The sequence below is a fragment of the Panthera pardus genome, unplaced genomic scaffold, assembly GCF_024362965.1.
Source record: "Panthera pardus isolate Hobbes unplaced genomic scaffold, ASM2436296v1 HiC_scaffold_11, whole genome shotgun sequence".
Classification (NCBI taxonomy): domain Eukaryota; kingdom Metazoa; phylum Chordata; class Mammalia; order Carnivora; family Felidae; genus Panthera; species Panthera pardus.
In genome coordinates this window covers 49,158,997-49,171,799 of record NW_026526666.1, presented here as the reverse complement: position 1 = coordinate 49,171,799, position 12,803 = coordinate 49,158,997, and the positions used below count along the sequence as shown (strand labels likewise).

At 34.4% G+C, this 12,803-nt stretch overlaps 1 protein-coding gene across 12 annotated transcripts in view; it reads left to right on the top strand.

Annotated features, from left to right (window-relative positions):
* LRRC7 (leucine rich repeat containing 7) overlaps nucleotides 1-12,803 on the top strand; it is a 553,063-nt gene that overhangs the window by 244,264 nt on the left and 295,996 nt on the right. The gene's annotated exons all lie outside the window — the stretch shown is intronic.

Sequence of the window (12,803 nt, the reverse complement as noted above, 5' to 3'; positions counted from 1 at the left end):
AGTCCCTCCCTTCATGAAACTTACATTTTAATGGATGCATTAGACATTAGACAAGTAATTATGGATGATTAAATAAACAATTAGTGTGAAGATACGTTGGATGTGAAGGGCATGTATACTAGTAGACTAAATCCAGTTGGTGTGGTTAGGGAAATTTACCCTAAGAAATGATACCTAAGCCCAGACAGGACAAATAGAAGTTGTTATTCAGTAGCTGTAAAATTTCATTTATGCTGGATGAGTAAATTATAGAGATCCACTTTACAACGTGGTGTGTATAGTTAACAATACAATGTTGTGCAATTCAAAAATTTTTCAGAAGGTAAATCTCATATTAAATGTTCTTACACACAAAAAATATGGAGACACAAGGAAACTCTGAGATGTTTTGGATAGATCTATTACCTTGTTTGTGGTGATGTTATCACTGGTATTTGCATATGTGCAAAGTCATTATGTTGTATATATTCAATATGTGCAGTTCTTTGTGTATCAGTTATACATCAATAAAGTGTTTTTTTAAAAAAAGGAAACAAAAAATAAAGGAAAAACTAACAAGCATACTAAAAAAAAAAGAAGCAGCAGCAGCTAGGTAAGACTGGTTTGACATTCTAGGTACATAAGGATCTTAATGTGTCATTAAAGACCACCAGAAAAATCTCTTGATCACATGTAAACATAGCATACCTAAGAAACTCTGGAACATCCCATTTAAAATTAAGATCCTACTGTTATTATCCACTAGATACACACTCTATTTCCTTTCCCTGTTTCATTTTCTTTATACTATTTATGAGAAACTGACATACTACATATTTAAATTGTTTATATATTGTCTAGAGTCCCATTTACTAGAATTAAATTCAGTAATGTTCCAATTTTGTTGTTCTAGTCACTGGTATATCTTTATTGCCTAAAACAGTGTGTGGCATACTATAGAAGCTTGATAAATATTATTGATTGAATTCATGAATGAATGTTCCTTTTGGAACATGGAACACTTGTTGATAGTACCAGTGTGAATTGCTAGTGATTTCTTCAAGTCTATGAGTCTAAGAGTCATGGAGACATTTACAGTGTCACTAGGTAAATAGGACTAACACCTATAAATAAATATCATGAGGCTGTACAATGAGATGCTTAAGTATATGGCACAAGTTACAATGATAAATTCTTAGAAAATTAAGACTATTTTATTATTAGGGAATTATTCAATAAAGGCTATGGATTGAGGAAGTGAGAACATTTCATTTGAAGAAAACAGTATGCAAACGGGGACACACACATCTACACCAACCTGACTTACCACTTGGAGGGTTTTCAGGAAGACAATTCTAAAAGGACCACATGTTTAGAATAGCAACTAAATTTAGATCCATTGAAAGATGACATTACATCTACCTTTATTAAGAATAGATTTATAGGCCACATATTTGTGTGGATTGATATTTTGGTACATATATATTGCTTATATATTTACATATATTAACACACCAAGTTCTATTTTGAAATTACAATTTATGAAAAATATTATATGGACAAATATAATGCATCCCTTGATCTTCAGTCAGCTTTAGCTGAGTATTCTGAGTAAATAAATATCTATTTATTTTTTAAGAGGATTAGAAAAAAACTTTTCTAAATATAAACATGAAATTCCTAAGAAATATGTTATTTTTATAATTATCTCCTAGTGGCCCTCTTGCATCAAGACATTTTTGTTGCCAGGAAGTGAATTGAGAGTTGTATGTCCTCAATTCAGAAAGAACTCTGCGAGCATCCTTAGAAGTCCTTGTGAATATTATTAGGGAATTTTTGCTGTGCTTATGGTCTCTATGTTCTGGAAATATTTATGCAAAAATACATGCTAGACATGGCAAAATAATCTGCAAAGTTAGCAGCACAAAAGGTTTGAGGAACACGATGATATATCAGCCATTGCTAGAAGTTACACAAACAGTAAAAGATTTTGACACATCAATACTTTCACAAAATTGTACCTAAAAAAGCTATCCTGAAATCTGTGGCAGAGATCTAGATAGTTACTTAAGAGCCATAACTCATCCTTTGGGAATCTGTCAAGGGAAAAAAGACTAGATAGGAAAAAGCAAGGGCAGTGTCAGCATCACCGTTGACAAGGTTGGAATAGTCCTGGTGGAAGAGTCAAGGCATGAGAGACTATAATCTGCATTGGCATTTAGGTACAGACAGTAGAATGATTAATTTGAGGCAGGGACTCACTTAAGTACTAGTCAATCTAGGTAAAAATTTGCTTGAAATGTGCTTGAATTTGATATGTGGCCTTTTATGACAAAACTAATTCACTCGGAAGCTGAGGTTAAATCTGATTTTAATTGTCCATGTGGCCCCTAATCTTTACTTTTCACATCTATTTCTGCCACTTGAAATCCTGTTCACTGTTTAACTTCCATCATTTAAAATTACTCTTTTATATTAAAACATTAGATAAGTGAACTAATGTGTATAGAAAACATACCTACACTATTTGTGTGAATAGCTTTCATCTACCTCTCTAACCACAACTCCAAAGGACCCATATCCCCTTGCATTTCATCCTCAGGTAATGCCAGATTGTTGTTCCCAAATGCATCAGGCTGGCTACTCATGACACAAGGAAACAATACTATTTTGTCTGCCCAAAATATTCCTTCCTTCCCACTGCTGTAACTCCTCAACCAGAGTCCTCATCACCTTTAAGAGACATTTCAGATGTGATTTATTCTGAGATACATTCCTGATCTTTATACACAGAGGGAATTAATTGTTCATTCATCTGTGATAACTTTATGCTTTGTATGTATTTTTATTTTGAACTTATCTCACTGTTTAATTTCTGTATACCCTTATATATATGATTATATTATGCAACTCTTGAAATCAGGCACTATCTTATTCATTTCTGTATTTGGAGCTGCTAAAACAAAGGCCAGCAACTATGGCAGGTGCTCAATAAATATTTGGCAAATAAATAAACATTATACAGAAGCATTTTTTAACAAATATATACTTGTATATTTATATTATATTCCATTAGGGACCTACATAGAATAGGGTCCCCACCTGTTGTCCTGGGGAACTGTTAAATGTAACTGAGTGCTGGAAAAGATGGAAATGGCACTGTAATACATAATGAATAACTACTAAAATCAGCACTAACCTGACATGTAATAATATATTTAATATCTTTGCTCTCTGGAATAATGACTACTTTGTGTCAAGCTTTCGTCTCTTCCTTGAGCTTCAGATTGGTATAGCCAACTGCAGGCTGAACATAGCCATAATACGTTTCACAAACACCCCAAACATTGTATTTAAAACCAAATGTCATCTACCCTAACCTGCACTGTGAGAATTTCACTGTTACATTAGAGAATCTACATTGTAGCCTATGTCAACTGAAGTACATTAAATAGGAGAATAACCTAGCCATATCTGCAATTTAGAAAGAGTGCTAACGCTACTTTGTGAAGGATGAGTTTGGTAATGGTGGTGGGAATAGTGGGGATAGGGAGACCAATTAGAAGGCTACTTAAGTAGTCTAGCAAAGAGACAAAGGGACTAAATTAAGATTGTAACAATGGGAAAGGTGAGAAGGAAACAGACATGTTTCCTCCATGTGCATTGAGGAGATAATTTGGCAAGATTTGGTAACTGAATGCATATGGGAGTTGAAGGAAAGAATGGATTTTTACATTGAATGCCTACAAGTATTTCATTCCACGTATGTTTCTGAAATTTGTCCTTAAATGATCAATGTACATGTAATGATAGTAGCTAAAGTATCAATATTCCCACTGTTAATGTTCTTGCCAACATTTGGGATTATTAGATATTTTAAGTGTTGGCTAATCAGATGAATATATAAGGGCAGGTTGGTCATTTGTATTTCCAAAATCACCAGTGAAGTTGGCATTTTTAAGTTTCTTTTTATTGGCAACTGTAGATTCTTTCTTTACAAATTGTCTTTTTGGCACATTTTCATTTTGGCCCATTTTATTTCTTTTATTGTTTGTCTGTTAGGTTCCTGGTGATTCAAAAGATCTATTTACTGTGAACACTTTTTCCTTGTTAGTTAAATGGGCTACAAATATTATCTCCCAATTTGTGGTTTGTCTTTTCACTTTGCTTAGGATGCCATTTGTCATGGAGAAGTTGCCAATTTCAATGTAATAAAATTTGTCACTCTTTCCTTTATAGTCTGTATTTTTAAAGCTTATTTAAGAACTTCTTTCCTACTTTAATATCATAAATATATTTCTCTATATTTTCTTCCAAAAGTATTAGTTTTTCTTTTCACATTGAGGCCCTTAATCCATTTGCAACTTATTTTCCTATGCTGTATATAATCAAAACTTATTTTTTCCATATGAGTAAGATGATTAATTGGTCCAGCAACATTTATTACATCATCCCTTGTTTCCTCATTAATTTTTAATTCAACCTCTTTTACATATGAAAGATATTTTTTCCAAATTCATCCCTGCCCTGTCAGCCCACTTGCCTGTTCCTGTGCCAATATCACATTTTCATGATCACTATAACTAATATTAAGTTTCAATATCTGATAATCCAAGACCTCATTTTTTCCTTTTCAAGAGTGTCTTGATATTCTTGGTATTCAACTCTTCCATATGAATTTTAGTTTTAACTTCTTGAAATTTGTAGACAATTTATTGGCATTTTTAAATCGGCTTGGATTAAAGATTAATTTGGGAAGAATTGATATGTTTGTGACAGTAACTATTGTAATCTATGAGCATACTATGTAACTTTAGCTTTATTTAAGTCTTATTTTGTGTCTTTCAATAAGGTTTTGTGATTTCCTTCAAGAGAGACTTTCACACATTTTGTCAAGAGTTATCTCTAAGCAGTTTAAGTTGCTAGTTTATATTGTATTCATTTTTAAAAAGTGATTTTTACAGCTTTAGTTCACGTTATATGGAAACATTATTAATTTTCATATTTTAATCTTACATTCAACAATGGTGCTGAATTGTAAGTTCTCATACATAACCACTAGATTCTTTTGAATTTCTTATGTATAAAATTATATTTTCTGCATGTGACAGGTTTTTCTTTCCTACCCTTTATATGTTTATATATTTTGAGTCATTTTTTAATAAGTTATAATTTCCAAGGAAATCACCTATCCCATCATTTAGATACTCAATTTTATTGTCAAACATCACCCATAGGCTTCTCTTATGTGTTTCATAAATCTCTACCGTATCAGTGGCCATTTGTTCCTTTGTATTTCTAATACTGTTTACTCATGACATCTTTTACTTTAAAAAAAAAAAAATTAAACATACATTTATTTATTGAAAGACAGAGCATGAGACTGGGAGGGGCAGAGAGAGGGAGAGACACAGAATCCAAAGCAGGCTCCAGGCTCTGAGCTGTCAGCACAGAGACTGAAACTCACAAACCTTGTGGCCTGAACTCACAAACCACAAGATCATGACCTGAGCCAAAGTCCGATGCTTAACTGACTGAGCCACCCAGGCATCCCATGTCTTTTACTTTTTTTTTTTTTTTTTTAATCATCCATCCTGCCAGAAGTTTTTCTACTTTACTAACTTTTCAAATAATACTCTTTGGCATGTTAGTTTCTCTATTGGTTGGCTTGTTTATTTTCCATCATTGATTTTTACTTTTCTATTTCCAACTGCAGCAATGTTTGTCATTCTCCTCCTTTCTTAGGATTTACTCAGTTATTTTCAGTATTCTAACATATTTGAGACTTTTTTAGTCATCACATTATTCTTATTGAACTATATTGCAGACTACATGGTCTAGATGATACTGATTTCTCGTTATTGACTTTCACATTGTGGCCAAGTGTATTGTCAATTTTTTAAAAATTTGTTTTTGTTTGTAATAAAAATACATATTTGGGGCGCCTGGGTGGCTCAGTTGGTTGGGCTTGTGAGTTCGAGCCCTACATCGGGCTCTTTGCTGGCAGCTCAGATCCTAGAGCCTGCTTCGGATTCTGTGACTCCCTCTCTCTCTGCCCCTCCCCCTGCTTGCACTCTGTCTCTCTCTGTCTTAAAAAAATAAATAAACTTTAAAAAAATACATATTCTCTGGTTATTGAGTACACACTAAGGATCTACTAATAATATAATTACATAAGATGATTAGATATAGATATAGATATAGATATAGATATAGATATAGATATAGATGATATAGATATAGATAGATACATATATAAAGACACAGAGAGGGGAGAGAGACAAGTAAATAAACATTCATGCTGCATTTAAATCACCCTTCCTCTCTTAAGTCTTTTTGTTACCAAAACTACATGCAGCAATCCATGGGTAAATGCATCACTTTCCATGCCAATGGATTTTTTATTATTTATTCGTTAGATCTTAATTCAGTAGTAAAATAAAAATCCTGTTTATCAGAGATAAACACATTTTATGATATTGTGATCTCTGAATAAATAGTCTATGCCTTTTTGTAGAGCTGATACATGGTCATAATGGAGTAAATTGTTTTATATGGTAAAGCAAGACAATGAATGATAAGGTTTAATTAGGCAGTGGTTCAGTTTTAAGTCTGATGTTGATTTATCATAGCTTCAGAGAGACTGATGCTATAATTTAACGACTTTAATGAAAATGAATTAACATGAAAGCCCTTCCTAATTCTGCAGCAATTAAGTGATTTTTCTCTCATCCTCTAAAACATTTCTATGCAAGAAGAGATTTGAACAGCATCATAGTGGGCAAAATCACTATTGTTAGTTAAAATGAAAGGCAATCAGAGTTGAAGGCATTATTATGTGTTTTACTAACTTGCCAATTATTCCACCCTTTCCCTAAATGCATGCAAAACACTAAGGACAAATAATATCCTCAACTTTCTATGAGAGTGAGTTTCTCTCAAACACACTAGAAAAAGAAGAAATGAGCAGCCAATTATATGATAAAAATCTTTAAAATTTTCAGCATAAGAGAAAGAGATTCAAGAAGTATGTATATAAATTCTTAGGGAAGTCTATTTTGGGATGCTTTATTATGAGCTGGGGAGAATATGTTACCATGCAGTTGTTCTCAATTAACAATAAATATGCTTTTTGGTGTTTGGCAAATCATTGGACCATTTGTTTAGAGTAAAGCATATTATTTTGCCCTATTAAATGGCTCGCTCACAACACTCTCAATGTGTTATTTATCTGAAAATCACTAGCACTTGCCTTACTCTAAAACAGGTTTCCTTTCTACAAAGCCCATTTCTACGCAAGATTACAGTGTTAAAATAAACTGAGGATTGACTCCCTGTATTTCCATTAGAGAATATGATGGCAACAAATACCAGGCCTGTGTCCTTGTCACCCTCTCAGCCTGATGCCAGGACTTTGAACTTTTTCTGACGTCTTCGTCAGGAAATAAAATCAACAAGCAATGCTTATGTGTATTATCTGGATTTACTCCACGGGGTATGGAGTTTACAATCGGGTAACATAATATATATTTTTAAAAAGGAATTACCCTCACCTTCTCATCATTCTGAGGTCTGTTCTGTCACCTAAACTGATAACTTTTCCTTGAGTAACAGCAGAGCCTTTTCTGAGCTGAGTGATTAACCTGTTTTCTGTGTCTTTGTAAATCCTGGAAAATTGTAAGAGAAAAAAATTGAACTGATAATGAAGCATGTGAGCCCTCTCTCTACTACTCTGACTCCCTCCCCGCATCAGTATAAACTCCTTGAGAACAATAACTGCTATACCATACACTCCTTCTCCATCCTCAGTGGCCACATCAATGTGCAGGCAGTAAGTGCTCAATGAAGTGGTTGATTGATAATGAAGGAAGAATTCATCGATCGACTATGAAGTTAGATTATGAAACAGTTCATTTCACTGTTATGAATGTTTGTTTTTCAATGTGCTTATTTTTGAAATAGAGAAAGGGAGAGAGGGAATCAGGTATCACTCTTTAACTCATTTTATCTATGTCAGATTTATTCCTCTGTGAATCAACTCATTGTTGGTCAAGGTCACAGAGACTTCTCAAAATGTTTGCCAGACATGTCCCTAAGGCAGAATCAGTTGCATGACTGTCTCGAATTATTCATTAGCGTACCTCCATTTGGTTTTTCTCTTCATAATACCACTAAAATAGACATAGTCTTGCAGGAGACTTTTTGATTATCCTTGCTTACCTTCCTACCGAGTTCTCCATTCTCTTCACCAGAGTGGTTAGAGGTAAAGCAAACCATTCCAGTCTGTTTATTCTTCTTGTTTTTTTCTCTCTCTTTCTTTTAAGGTGTAACTTGCCTATACAGTTTCTCATAAATTTACTAATCTAATTCCTGAATGTGTTTCCTTTCTCATGCAGTAGATTGCTCCCTCTGAAATCTCCCTATAATCATTGCTTCCTACTCAGTGGAGTATTGCCTCATTTACCAAATATCTTTGGGGAATGAGGGTTTATATACAAACTAATTTTCCAAAATAAAATTATAATTTATCCTTCTATATATCAAAATATTTAATTTTATTTAATCATTCTGGTTGGAAATTGTTCCAAGGATGTTTCATATTGCATTATCTTCTTTAAATTGGTGTAATTAATGCAATTTAAATTTTCCAGGTTGATTTGAGTTCATCATGGGCTGTCTTATTGAACTTTTATTTTTGATATGTGTAGCTGCTTGCCTCTAAGAAAGATAAGAAGGATAGACTTGAATAGTTCTGTTATTAATTTTGTAGTTTTTCCTATCATCCCTTCTATTATCAGATTATCAGTTATAATTTATTCATACTGGCACCCCTTCCTATTTGTTCCTTCTAATAACTGTCAGTTGAATGGTATATAAGGAATACAAACATTCTGAACTAGGTTTATAGCACTTGTTGCAGATATGTTAAATTCAGAGATAGGGAACTTTATTCTTGAGCACTATACTTAAAGTTTCAGGAAGTTGATACCATCTGAAATTTGACTGAAGGTAATTATACAACAAATGCAGTTTACTATGCCACCATGTAAGAATGCTACGTAGTCAATCATGAAAGTGCACTAAATTCAGAGTTCCAGAAAGTTTAGTTTGTTTGTAGTTGACATAGACAGTATGTATGGAACAAATGAAATATATAGTGCTTTGTTCTAAATGCTACCTTATGAATCTTGGGTAGCTAAGACTTATCCCCAAAGTAGTTTAAACCCTAGATTTGATGGAGGCAGCTTAACATAGATAAAATTTGATAGTATTTGGAATAAGGTTGGCCTTGTTTCAAATCCTGGCTTCCCCCGCAAGCCTCAGTTTCTTCTTTAGTTAAATGGGAGTAATAAGCCACTTTATAAAATTGTTATAAATATGAAATAAAGCAAGGTGCTTAAAACTTGTCCTCAAAAAATTCATTTTTATCTGCTCCTAAATCTAATCCAATTTACTAGATATATAAATAGCCTGCCTGCCTTCTCAAAATTGAAAACAAAATAGCAATTATAAAAATCGGTATCACAAAATAGCATGTAAAAATATTAAAATTTTCTAAATTTATTTTCTTCCTTTATTTTATACAAGACATTAAAGTTTTTGTCTTTTATCAGCATATGGCACTTATATCACATAGTGAACCATTTAGACTGATGATATCTGTGAAATTCAGTAAGGAGGTTTTTCAACATGCACTATCCACAACTACTATCATGCATACTAATTCATACAAAAATTATAAGCAACAAAAATAAATTTGTTTATTAAAGAGGGTCTTCTTTTTTTAAAAAAAAAAGTTTATTTCATTTATTTTGAGAGAGAGGGAGAGAGAGTGAGGGAGAGAGAGAGAGGGAGAGAGAGAATGAGCAAGTGTGAGCAGGACAGAGAGAGGGAGAGAGAGAATCCCAAACAGGCTCCATCCACACTGTTAATGTAGAGTCCAATGCAGGGCTCGATCTCACAAACCACGAGATCATGACCTGAGCCAAAATGAAGAGTCGGATGCTTAACTGACTGAGCCATCCAAGCACCCCAGTAATAAACATAAATTTTAATGCATTAGAGAACACTAAATCATTCCAAATTTGGTATTTGTAGGAAGTCTTTTATGTTTTTTTCTAAATATTTATCTTAGAGACAGACATAGCATGAGTGGGGGTGGGGGGATTGCAGAGAGAGAGGGCGACACAGAACTCAAAGCAGGCTTCAGACTCCGAGCTGTCAGCACAGAGACAGACGTAGAGCTCAAATTCAGGAGCCACAAGATCACGACCTGAGCCGAAGTCGGACACTTAACCAACAAGCCACCCAGGCACCCCAATTTTATGTTTTAATAGAAAGAGATACCTTTCAATCTAAGCCCTCTGACTAAAATCAAGTTTCTTTCCATATTTGTAAAGTATTTTAGTTCATTGCTTCAAGGTATTGATGTGAAGATATAATTAGATCCAATTTAATAAACACTTACTGACTTTTCATTGTTTTCCTAGGTCTGATCTAGGTACTGTCAGGAATATTAAGAAATTCATGTCAACTGATGAATCTCACTCTCTAACTCCATCCTCCTATTTTTCCAAATGACTTTCTCTTATAGCTCAAAACATGATTTAGCCCTGTCAGAACCACCAATCTATTAATATTCTGACATATCTGTCCAGCTTTGCCTTTTTGTTCATATATTTTCTTTTTCCCTCTTTACATGGCCTTGGATTCTGTGGTCACTTGTCAAATGATACCCTTGACACCTTTCCTCCTTTTATATCACTGTGCTTGCTCGGTAAAATTACAAACCTGGTTGAACCCAACTCTCTACCTATTGCTAAAAGGATCTGGAAAAAACATTCAATCACACTGATATCACTTTAAATTCATGATCGAAAATCTGAAATGCAGCCTTAACACTTCTCCAAAGTCACGTTTTACTTCCTTAATCCATTGCCTCTCCTCTTCTTGTGATTATTTCATTTGTTTTACTCTTTCTTCAAACTCTCATACCTTCTCTCCTATCTTTGTGGCTACTGATTCTACTCCACTGAGAAAATCAAAGCTCTCGGATGATAACTTCCCCCAGACACTTACCATCATATCTACCCATCTACAAGCATCTGCACTCGTATTCTCTGATTCCTGCCCATTAGTACAGATGAACTATTCCTGTTCCTCTCTGAAGCCACTGAATAACCAGCCTCTCTTGCCTACCCATGGATATCACTCCAACAATTCTCCTTACTTTCTACTACATAATCAAGGTTTTTTTCTGCTTGTTTACTCTAATTGGTGTATGCACATGCTGTTATTTTTCCATTCTAAACAAAACTTCTTAGCTCCTCTTTCCTGAATGACTCCCCCTCCCCCTGCTTGTAGCAAAAGCACTAGGTGGGGTTGTCTGTATTCTCTATCTACAATTTTGTTCCTCTTCCTCTCTCAAACCACTCTTATCTTCAAGCCCACTACTCCAACAACATCATTCCAGTCAAGATCACCCTGATTTCTTCATTACTAAATCTACAGGCAGTTTTTGGTCAGCATTTCACTTGACCTATCAGCATCATTTCAAACAACTGATCACTTCTTCCTACTTGATACGTTTACTTCATTTGGCTTTTAGAAGTCAATACTTACTAATTATCTGTCCCATCTGTCAGATTGATCTTGTTCAGTCTCCTATGTTGATTCTTCCTCTTCTCCCTATCCTCATTTTGGAGTCCTTCATGGTTTGGTTCTTGGTCCTCTTTTCTTCATTATCTCACTCACATCACTGGTGTTCATATTTTGTCTCATGGTTAAATACTATCTATGTAATCATGGATCCCCAGTTTTTTTACCTACAGTCTAGACCTCTCTCCTAAACTCTAGATTCATAAAAAACAACTACCTGACTTCTCCTCTTAGAAGTCTCAAATTACACATGTCCAAAAAATGAACTGTTTATCTTGTCTTCAAAGCCTACTTCACATATTGCTTTTTCTAAGTTAAAGGCAACCCCTCATCCAAGTTGCTTGAGGCAAAAAAGCCTACAGTCATCCTTGATTTCCCCCCCCCCTTTTTTTTTCATACTCCAGATCTAATCTATCAGGAAATCCTATTAGTCTTACATTCAAAATACATTCAGGCTCCATTCATTTCTCTCTCCTTCCACTACTTTCACCCAGAAGTAGACCACCATCAACTCTTTTCATGTTTTACTATACAGCCTCCAGTTGTCCTCCCTCTTACAAAGGCCACCTTACTCGGGAACCAAAGTGATCCTCTTAAATTATAAATTAGATCATAATACACTCATGTCCTTCAATGTCACTTTATTTCATTCAGAGTAAGAACCAAAGTCCTTGCAATGGCTTAAGAAGTCCCAAATGAGTTGACACCCTCATCTGCCCACCCACATACACAACCTTATTATCCCTCTGACTTAATGTTTTGCTACTTTACTCTTCCTGGCTGTGTTTTAACCACTCTGGACTCCTTGCTATTTCTAGAATACACCAGGCATACTCAGGCCTTATAGAATTTTCACTATTTATTCCCTGTGCCTGAAAGGCTCTTACTTTCCACCCTCAGACATCCAGTCATATGTGTCTCTATCTCTCTCAGTTTCAAGTCCTTGCTCAAATGCCATCTTCCCAATCAGTGAGGCTTACCCTAATCACCCTGGTTAACTTGGACATTCCCAGGTATTTCTGATCCTTTTTATTCTGCTCTAATTATCTTTTCCCATAGCATTTCTCACTGCTAAGATACTATATAATTTTATACATTTATATTTCTATTAATTATCTTTGTTTTATTATACAAATTTCTCTGATAGAATATATAAGCTCCACAAA